We start from the raw sequence: 11,346 nt of genomic DNA on the forward strand, positions 1-11,346 counted from the left end.
AGAAAGGACCAACAGGGTTGGTTCCAGCCACACCCTCCCTCTTGGCTCAGAGCCCAAGACCTGTCCCCTTAGAGGCCAATTCCTCCTCCGACACCCAGGTGGGCATATGAGCTGCCCAGGCTGTGGTGAGGGGCATCTAACCAGCTTCCAAGAAACTAAGTGGGTACAAGTGGGACAGGGAGGCCCTGATACTCCATCCCATCAGCGCCACCAGCCCCGAACAAAACACTTCATTACTGGAATCCCAGCCAGGCAGAGGGGGTGGAAATGGCCGTGTGGCAGGAAACCGCGCAGGGCCAGCCAGGCCTCAGCCCTCGAAGCCAGCAGCCCGTGGACTGACCACATGGGGTTGGCTAACTGGGGTGTTTACGGAAACGCTGGCCCTGAGGCCGGCCTAGCTGCTGGCCTGGGATCCCCTGAGTCACCCCCAGGCCTCAGAGCGCCAGCTTGGCAGGGGACATCAAAGGTTGCAGCTGAGGCCTTGTTTTCCTCCACAGCCCACCTGGGAGTGGAAAGTTGAGGAGCCCGGCAGTCAGTAAGTAATGGAGATGGGCAAGGTCTTCAGATCACGCCCTTTCTGGACCCTGCTGGAAAGCGACATCAACTCGGGAGAGGTGTGGAGCAAGTGGCCTCTGGAGCCGGGCTACCTGGGTTCAAATCCTGGCTGCACCCCTCTCTGGCTATATAACTCAGGGTAGTGTGCTTCACTTTTCTGAGCCTCAGTTTGCCTGTCTGTAAAATGGGGATGTGATAATAGTACATACTTTCCAGGGATAATGACATGATTTCATATTTGTAAAGTGCTTAGAGCAGTGGCTATCACACACTCAGTGCCATTAAGTGTTTGCTACAGAAATCGTTTCAATTTAAATATCATTTGTTGAGCCTCCAGGCCATGATTGAGGAACTAAAGTTATGGAGGTACATCAGATTTAGATCCTGCCTGGGGTGCTTCAAGGTCAAGGTGAGGGATGGAGGTTGGAGGATTAGGAGGTTGGGAGGGGGGTGATTTCCCTAATTACAGTCACAGTGGTAACTAATGGGTAAATATCTGCCTCTCCAGCCTCTGTTTTTAAGAACTGGGGCCACATGAGTCCATTCACGGCTCTATCCCAGTGACCAGTACAGAGACTGGCACCAGGTGGGTACTTAAACTTGATGTGGAATGCGTGGGTGAACACCTGATGCTTTTTGAGCCCTGACCATGGTACTGGCACTGAGCCCAGAGCATTACGTGTATGGCCCCCTTCCTGTCCCCCAGTGCCCCAGTGGAGAAAGTCGGACCATTCTTTCTGTGTTCAGAGAAGCAAACTGAAGCCCAGCTGGTAGGTGGCAGAGCTGGGACTGAACTCATGTCTAAGTTCAAAACCTGCCTTTTAATTTTTTAAAAAATTATTTTATTTTATTTTACTTATTTTTGGCTGCATTGGGTCTTCGTTGCGGTGAGCGGGGGCTACTCTTCATTGCGGTGCACGAGCCTATCACTGTGGTGGCTTCTCTTGTTGCGGAGCACAGGCTCTAGGCGTGCAGGCTTCAGTAGTTGTGGCATGTGGGCTCAGCAGTTGTGGCTCGCGAGCTCTAGAGCGCAGGCTCAGTGGTTGTGGTGCACGGGCTTAGTTGCTCCGCTGCATGTGGGATCTTCTGGGACCGGGGCTCGAACCCGTGTCCCCTGCATTGTCAGGTGGGTTCTTAACCACTGTGCCACCAGGGAAGCCCAAAACCTGCCTTTTAAAACGCTAAGCTACCTCTTGTCTTCCCCAGATGCCAGCATGGCATCAAATTGCACAGTCCCCCTCAGGCCTGGGAGTTCAGAGCTGTGCCATTTACACACCTCGTTCCTGCCTGAGAAGATCCAGAAGGATCTTGGGGGAAGGAGGACATTCTAGGCAGAGGGACCCACCTGTGGAAAGGCAAAAAGGCAGCACCAGCCCTCTGCACTCGTCTCTGCAAATAGCCTTGAATGCCAGGAAAATATTTAGATGATCCTGTGGCGGAGGAGTTCCCCAAAAAGTCCTGAGCAAAGCTTGTACGAGGCCAGATGCACAGCACTCTGGTGGCCAGGATGGAAGATGAATTACCAAGGAAGGGGGTCAGAGACAGGGAGATGAATTCGTACAGATAAAACTCAGCATCATTCCTGAGCTGTCTCCCCCACGTTGAAACTTACCTGCCCCGTGTTCCACCTCATCCACAGCAGTGTGTGCGTGCCTTGGGGACCCAGGGCCTGGGCATAGAGCAAGCAGGCTTAGGGTCCTTGGATCCCAGAAGCATGCCTTCCTCCCCACCCATCCAGCCCCTGCAATGACTTCCTTTTGGGTTAATCCCATTTTGGCCACAATGGCTGCTAGCAGAGGGAGGAGGCACAGAAGATAAAGGTGATTGGGGTCAAGTGCCCACAAGACCCTTAGCAGCCAAGCCTCAGCCCCCAGCCCACCTAGGATGCAGACAAATAAGTGTTCAGATCTTGGACCTACCTGACTTCGTGCCTTGAGGTCTTCCTCTGTGGTGAGCATTGCCCTCTGAGGAAGGCGCCATTAAGACCCTCATAAGCCTCAGGGCCCAATTGTACTCTTCTTGGTATGCATCCTGGACTTTATGGTATGAACGTAAAAAAGGAGATGGCCTTTGGCCAAATCACTCCAGGGACCTGCTCAGTTACTGGGAGTCCCTGGTTGTTCCCTAAAGCTAGGAAAAGCAACCCTGGAGGGGAAATTGGTGCCTTTGAGGGAGAAGCCGAGAAGCCAATCAACCAGCTGATGCCGATAAAGTTGACTAAGCCGAGAAGCCAATTAACCAGCTGATGCCAATAAGGCGTGACTAAGCAAATTCCCTGCTTTAGGGGGATATAGACGGCTACGCTTTGTTGTTAAACTTGCCTTGCAACCGTCAGTTGTCTGTGCCCTTCTGATCCCATACCTTGGTGCGTTCAGTTCCCTACCCCCTCTCGTCGATTGTTGCTGCACTTTGAGGACCCGCTGCGGCTGGCGGCAAGTGGCGTCCGAACAGGGACCGGACGAGAGGGACATCTGAATCTCGGTAGGTGAATCCCCGGAGTTAGGAGTGAAAGTGTGGCCACATAGTAAAGTTGATAGTAACTCGGGGCAATAGTCAGAAGTAAAAACATATGGGACAAAAAGTATCCAAGGAGCGACCTGAGATTACTGATCGAGAGAAGGAGTTGTCCACCAGTGTTTTCCAGGCTTTCACAGCTAGAAATTATGATGTCTGTCTGCAACATCTTGCCTGCCTACAAGATATAAACAAAGACGATTATAATATAGTTTTGAATACGGCAGTAGCTGAGTTTTTCAAAAGTAACCAGACAACAACAGATAGTTTAAGACAGACACTTAACCAGTTGAAGAATCAGGAAGAAATGGATGGATTAGATGATGTTGAAAACAGTATGTTGTATTACAATCAAGCAGTCATCCTGTATCATGTCAGACAGTATACAGAAGCCATATCCGTTGGTGAAAAACTTTATCAGTTCATAGAACCTTTTGAGGAAAAATTTGCCCAAGCAGTGTGTTTTTTCTCGTAGACCTGTATATATTAATCTACCAAGCTGAGAAAGCTTTACATCATCTTGATGTTCTAGAAAAAATGATTTCACAGGGCAACAATAACAAAAATGGAAAGAATGAGACTGGTAATTACAGCAACAAAGATGGGTCTAATCATAAAGCTGAAAGTGGAGCTCTAATAGAAGCTGCAAAGTCAAAGATACTATCTTTGTGTTGAAGTATATGTAGGAGGACAAGGGACTTTACTGGCCGGCCATAGTTTAAGGGTAGTTAAAGCTGTTACAAGTTTGAAGTTTCCCTCCTTTTTTCCTTCTGATTTTCCCCAATCTGATTTTGAATTCTCAAATCTGGTGCACCTTAAATTATAATAATGGTACCATTTTAATTTCTTAAGTTTCTGTTACTAATAATAGTTTGGTTTTTATAAGCATTGGGATTTTGGGAAGTTTGCATTGTCTTATTCTTAACAACCGGTTATTACTTGTGTTACACCCTCATATGCCTTGCTAATAGGAGATTTACAGATTGAGTTTACTTCTGGTTCCTTAGGATATAATATAACTTGTCAGCATTGTATTTTCAGTACTTGCATTCTGCCTATGAAAGGAACTTTTTCTGTTATGATGTTAAAACAACCTTCCTATGTAATACTGCCTGTAAATATTTCTGAACCATGGTATCATAGTACTAGCATGCAAGCTAGGCTAGAATTATCTGAAGCTTTAAAAAGACTTAAACGATTCATTGGAATATTAATATGTAGCATATTAGCCTTAGCCGCTTTAACAGCTACAGCCGCTACCACCGGTTTAGCATTAAGTAAAACTGTACAACAAGCACATTATGTTAATCAATTGTCTAAAAATACCAGTATTGCATTAGCATGACAAAGTCATATTGATACTCAACTAAAAACTGAGGTTGATGAGTTAAAAAATGCTCTCATAGGTTTAGGAGACCAAATTATGGCTTTAAAATTGAAAATGCGTTTGATTTGCCATGCTAAATATACTTGGATTTGTGTGACTCAACACGCTTATAATGAAACTGACTGGGATTGGAACAAAGTAAAAATGCACTTTTTAAGTGTATGGACTGATGGACACATTAGTATGGACATACAAAAACTTAATGCGGAAATAACAAGCAATTCAAGAAGCTCATCTACAAGAAGACGGGCCCCAACAATTAATTCAAGGACTCTTGGATCAGCTTCAATGGTTAAACCCAATGCATTGGTTTCAAAATGGACTCACAGGATTGATTACCGTGGGGTCATGTGTATTGTTGATGTTAATTGCATTACCTTGTTTATTACGCTTTGTTGGCCGTCTCCCTGCTCTTCGTCAGGAGGTGTATGGGTTGAAATTGCATTATCAAGCTTTAAAAAATAAAAGAGGGGGGAAATGTGGCGAGCATTGCCCTCTGAGGAAGGCGCCATTAAGACCCTCATAAGCCTCAGGGCCCGATTGTACTCTCCTTGGTATGCATCCCGGACTTTATGGTATGAACGTAAAAAAGGAGATGGCCTTTGGCCAAATCACTCCAGGGACCTGCTCAGTTACTGGGAGTCCCTGGTTGTTCCCTATAGCTAGGAAAAGCAACCCTGGAGGGGAAATTGGTGCCTTTGAGGGAGAAGCCGAGAAGCCAATCAACCAGCTGATGCCGATAAAGTTGACTAAGCCGAGAAGCCAATTAACCAGCTGATGCCGATAAGGCGTGACTAAGCAAATTCCCTGCTTTAAGGGGATATAGACGGCTACGCTTTGTTGTTAAACTTGCCTTGCAACCGTCAGTTGTCTGTGCCCTTCTGATCCCATACCTTGGTGCGTTCAGTTCCCTACCCCCTCTCGTCGATTGTTGCTGCACTTTGAGGACCCGTCGCGGCTGGCGGCAAGTGGCGCCCGAACAGGGACCGGACGAGAGGGACATCTGAATCTCGGTAGGTGAATCCCCGGAGTTACGAGTGAAAGTGTGGCCACATAGTAAAGTTGATAGTAACTCGGGGCAATAGTCAGAAGTAAAAACATATGGGACAAAAAGTATCCAAGGAGCGACCTGAGATTACTGATCAAGAGAAGGAGTTGTCCACCAGTGTTTTCCAGGCTTTCACAGCTAGAAATTATGATGTCTGTCTGCAACATCTTGCCTGCCTACAAGATATAAACAAAGACGATTATAATATAGTTTTGAATACGGCAGTAGCTGAGTTTTTCAAAAGTAACCAGACAACAACAGATAGTTTAAGACAGACACTTAACCAGTTGAAGAATCAGGAAGAAATGGATGGATTAGATGATGTTGAAAACAGTATGTTGTATTACAATCAAGCAGTCATCCTGTATCATGTCAGACAGTATACAGAAGCCATATCCGTTGGTGAAAAACTTTATCAGTTCATAGAACCTTTTGAGGAAAAATTTGCCCAAGCAGTGTGTTTTTTCTCGTAGACCTGTATATATTAATCTACCAAGCTGAGAAAGCTTTACATCATCTTGATGTTCTAGAAAAAATGATTTCACAGGGCAACAATAACAAAAATGGAAAGAATGAGACTGGTAATTACAGCAACAAAGATGGGTCTAATCATAAAGCTGAAAGTGGAGCTCTAATAGAAGCTGCAAAGTCAAAGATACTATCTTTGTGTTGAAGTATATGTAGGAGGACAAGGGACTTTACTGGCCGGCCATAGTTTAAGGGTAGTTAAAGCTGTTACAAGTTTGAAGTTTCCCTCCTTTTTTCCTTCTGATTTTCCCCAATCTGATTTTGAATTCTCAAATCTGGTGCACCTTAAATTATAATAATGGTACCATTTTAATTTCTTAAGTTTCTGTTACTAATAATAGTTTGGTTTTTATAAGCATTGGGATTTTGGGAAGTTTGCATTGTCTTATTCTTAACAACCGGTTATTACTTGTGTTACACCCTCATATGCCTTGCTAATAGGAGATTTACAGATTGAGTTTACTTCTGGTTCCTTAGGATATAATATAACTTGTCAGCATTGTATTTTCAGTACTTGCATTCTGCCTATGAAAGGAACTTTTTCTGTTATGATGTTAAAACAACCTTCCTATGTAATACTGCCTGTAAATATTTCTGAACCATGGTATCATAGTACTAGCATGCAAGCTAGGCTAGAATTATCTGAAGCTTTAAAAAGACTTAAACGATTCATTGGAATATTAATATGTAGCATATTAGCCTTAGCCGCTTTAACAGCTACAGCCGCTACCACCGGTTTAGCATTAAGTAAAACTGTACAACAAGCACATTATGTTAATCAATTGTCTAAAAATACCAGTATTGCATTAGCATGACAAAGTCATATTGATACTCAACTAAAAACTGAGGTTGATGAGTTAAAAAATGCTCTCATAGGTTTAGGAGACCAAATTATGGCTTTAAAATTGAAAATGCGTTTGATTTGCCATGCTAAATATACTTGGATTTGTGTGACTCAACACGCTTATAATGAAACTGACTGGGATTGGAACAAAGTAAAAATGCACTTTTTAAGTGTATGGACTGATGGACACATTAGTATGGACATACAAAAACTTAATGCGGAAATAACAAGCAATTCAAGAAGCTCATCTACAAGAAGACGGGCCCCAACAATTAATTCAAGGACTCTTGGATCAGCTTCAATGGTTAAACCCAATGCATTGGTTTCAAAATGGACTCACAGGATTGATTACCGTGGGGTCATGTGTATTGTTGATGTTAATTGCATTACCTTGTTTATTACGCTTTGTTGGCCGTCTCCCTGCTCTTCGTCAGGAGGTGTATGGGTTGAAATTGCATTATCAAGCTTTAAAAAATAAAAGAGGGGGAAATGTGGCGAGCATTGCCCTCTGAGGAAGGCGCCATTAAGACCCTCATAAGCCTCAGGGCCCGATTGTACTCTCCTTGGTATGCATCCTGGACTTTATGGTATGAACGTAAAAAAGGAGATGGCCTTTGGCCAAATCGCTCCAGGGACCTGCTCAGTTACTGGGAGTCCCTGGTTGTTCCCTAAAGCTAGGAAAAGCAACCCTGGAGGGGAAATTGGTGCCTTTGAGGGAGAAGCCGAGAAGCCAATCAACCAGCTGATGCCGATAGGCGTGACTAAGCAAATTCCCTGCTTTAGGGGTATATATACGGCTACGCTTTGTTGTTAAACTTGCCTTGCAACCGTCAGTTGTCTGTGCCCTTCTGATCCCATACCTTGGTGCGTTCAGTTCCCTACCCCCTCTCGTCGATTGTTGCTGCACTTTGAGGACCTGCCGCGGCTGGCGGCATTCCTCATTCATAACATACAGACAATAATACCTGAGAGGGCTGTTGTGAAGATTGACCAAGATCTCAACGTGAGGCGAGTAGCAGCACAGCCCTGGTCCAGAGTGCATGCTGGATAAATATGAGATCAGTGTCATTATTATCACAGCCTGGAGGCAGAAACCACTCTCTGGCCTGAGAAGAACTCAGAAACTGGCTGTTGTGGCTTGATAATGGCCAGAGAGCATCTGGGCCATCCCTCTGTCCCAGGTACCAGGGACCTGACTTAGCTCACGGGGTCGGTCTCCCCTAGTGGCCTTTGGGGCCCCTGCCTGGAGCTATCTGTTTGCTCCATCACGTGAGTTGTGGGGTTAGATCATCTTGGTGTGTGTGTAATTTAACGAGGCTCTCAGCCTCAGGCTACTGCAAGTGCAGCGTCAGCACCTGAGAGCCAGCACCTCCTTAAATGCTGTGCCCTGGGCACCTGGCTTGCCTCACCCTCGCCCCAGATCTGTGCGAGGCTGGGATAGTAGTTATCCGTATTTGATAGATGTGAAAACTGAGGTTTCCCCAGATTGGGCACCTGTCCAATGTCACACAACTAGGGAGGAAGAGGCAGACCCCGGTCTCTTTGCTTTTGAAGTCTAGGGCTCCATTTACCCTGAGGAGATGCCTCCCAGCCTAGGATGGAGAGACTCAGTCCATCTCCCCAGAAGGCCCAGCAACCTGAAGAGAAGCCTAGAACCGGCCTCCTCTGGCTGGCCAGGGCCGCTGGGAACGCTGGCCTGCAGGGCGGAGGCTTGGATATTTCTCTACACATTCCTAGGGGTTACGTCTGGGGACCCAGGCTCCTGGCATCAGCCATCACATTCCCCAGAAGGAATCTCTCTTCATAACAAATCCCAAAGGTCATTTTTCTGGGAAGGAGCCTTCTATCTCCTCCCCAGGGAGGGAGAGAGGGCCCCAGGCTTTATGGAGACCACCTGGGTTCCCAGTGGGGATGCCCTGCTTCTGGCTGGCCTGTGAACCCCTCTGGGTCTCATCTGTGGATGGTGTCTGGATGGGACAGGTGGACAGAGAGGATGAAGGAACATCCCATTTGAAGCAGCCCCTAGAGAGATAAGAATGTGTGGTCTCTGGACTCAGCCTGTCTGAGCTCAAATTTCCTTTCACTACCTCCTAGCTGTGTGGCCTTAGGCAAGTTACTTTACCTCTCTGTGCCTCAGTTTCCTCTGCTGTAAAACAGGGATAATAATAATACCTACTGCATAGGGTTGCTCTGAGGATTAAATGAGATTCATTCATTCAACAACTGTTTTCTGGAGATCTACCAGCTTCTGGGCAGTGAGTAATATGGCAACAGGTAAAAGAGACAAAACTCCCTACCTTCAAGTTTTTAAAGAGGAAGTAGCATGACGAATATTATTTTCGTTAGAAAATGCTGGCACCAAAAAAATAAAGCAAACACGATAAAATGTTAACAGTTGTTAAATCTAGGTGATGGGCAAATGGCAAATGGGTGTTCATCTGTTTTCTATGCTGTTCTGAATGTTTGAAGTTTTTTTTATAAATACAAGGAAAGGAAAAAGGACAAAGAAGTAAGATAGAATGAAAGGTAGAAAGAAACAGAAGAGGGGGGAGGGAGGGAGAAATCGTTGCCCTTTTGAAACTTAAAATCAAGTGGGGGAAATAGACAATAAATAAGTATAATAGGCTGCATCAGTTAGTACTTTGGAGAAAAAGAAAGAAGAGGGATCAGGCATTCGCAGGGGCAGGGGTTCCATTTTAAACCACGTGGTCAGGGAAGGCCTCCCTGGGAAAGTGACATCTGAGAGTAGAGCTCAGTTATCCTGGTTTCCAGACCTGGGTCCTCCCAGTGTCCACGTCCAGCTTCTACCCAGTGAAAGAATCACGGTAAAAGCCCAGAATCCAAGACTCTTGGGATGGTGAAATTTTAGAATTACGTGTCTCAATTCAAAATTCCAATGAGCAGGAAAGTTAATCTAAATTTTTATGACCATACCCTACTTCCTATGTGGACAGAAAATTAATCAGTTTGGTTTACTCCACCCACTCCATCATTTGCGTACACACACACACACACACACACACACACACACACACACACACTTTCCCTGTGACTGCATCTCGCTGGGAGGTTGTTTCAGGCCCTTTTGGCTTCAACACGCCACATGACCATTTCACCATTCAAGCCCTTCCCCACTCTCTACTTTTGGACTCTTCAAAGCTCTCTGGGGTCACGCTGACCCACAAGATTCAAAACATGCTCACTCATAGCTTTTTTTCTGGCTCTCTCCCTGGTTTCTTATTTGGAAAAAAGGAGAGAGGGGAGGGGAGGGCTGTGCATCAATCACCATCAGCCAGGTTAGGGTGCAGTAACAAAACCACCTCCAATCTTGCTCCTTCGCCACTCATGCTGCGTGTCTGCTACAGCCCTATCCTGGGCCTCCTCACTCCAAAATCCAGGCTGATGCAATAGCCACCGCCCCCAAATATTGTATAGCAGAGGGACAGAAAGGCATCAAATCCCACCTTTCTCCGATTCATGAGGTTTCACTGTGCCTCAGGTCCCTTCAGGAATGGTCTTTTTGGGGACAAAGGGGTACTTTTGAAGCCTAAAAACTTGTTCTCTGCTTTTACTGAAATGTCCATTCCCCGAGTCAGTGGACGCTCCACGGTCTACCTGCCCGAGTAGGGACTAGAAAACACAAAAGGGAAAAACACATGCAGTCTTAAATTTCTAGATTTTGAGTATCGTGCAGTCTTAGATTGCAATCTAAGAAAATGGGATCTGAGAATCTTACAATCACAGACTTTCAAAATTGAAAGGTCTCTGGATCCAGTATCACTTTTCATGTGGGAGTTGCCTCTGTCACCTTCACGGGTAGCTGCCAGCCTTTGCTTGTACCCTGTCAGGGCCAGGGAGCTCATCACATCCCAAGGCAGCCTACTCCATTATGATCAGCTCAAAACATTCAAACGTTCTGCTTTATAAAGTGAGCCAAACTTTGTCTAGAGACCTTCCGGTCCAAGTCCCTGTTATTTTACTGGGAGAGTAAGGGTGAGGCCATCACCAGCACAGCCTAGGAGACAGGCTGAACTAGCAGCCAGCCTGAAGTTATTGAATACTTCATGAAACCCTGAACAGCCCTGAGAGCCAAATCAATGATTCCTCTGATGCCTGAAATACTACCATAATGGTCTGTGGATCTCTATTAAGGAGGCTTATAAATAGTAGAAAGAATAAAGGCTTGGACTCAGACCTGGGTTCAAATGCTGACATTTTGATGCTCCCTGTAGGCAAGTCTCATCACCTCTCTGAGCCATGGTTTTCCCATCTATCCCATAGGGATAGTAACAGCAGCAACAATAATAGTACCTCCTATGCAGGACTGCTGTGTGAATCCAATGGGATAATGTATCTAAACACCTGGCACAATGTCTGGTACACTGTAGGTACTCAACTTGACCTGGGTGCAAATCCAGGCCTCTTATTATTTGTATGTCCCGGGGCTTCACTTCCTTGAACCTCAGATTC

This window comes from Kogia breviceps, chromosome 14 (genome assembly GCF_026419965.1).
Source record: "Kogia breviceps isolate mKogBre1 chromosome 14, mKogBre1 haplotype 1, whole genome shotgun sequence".
NCBI lineage: Eukaryota > Metazoa > Chordata > Mammalia > Artiodactyla > Physeteridae > Kogia > Kogia breviceps.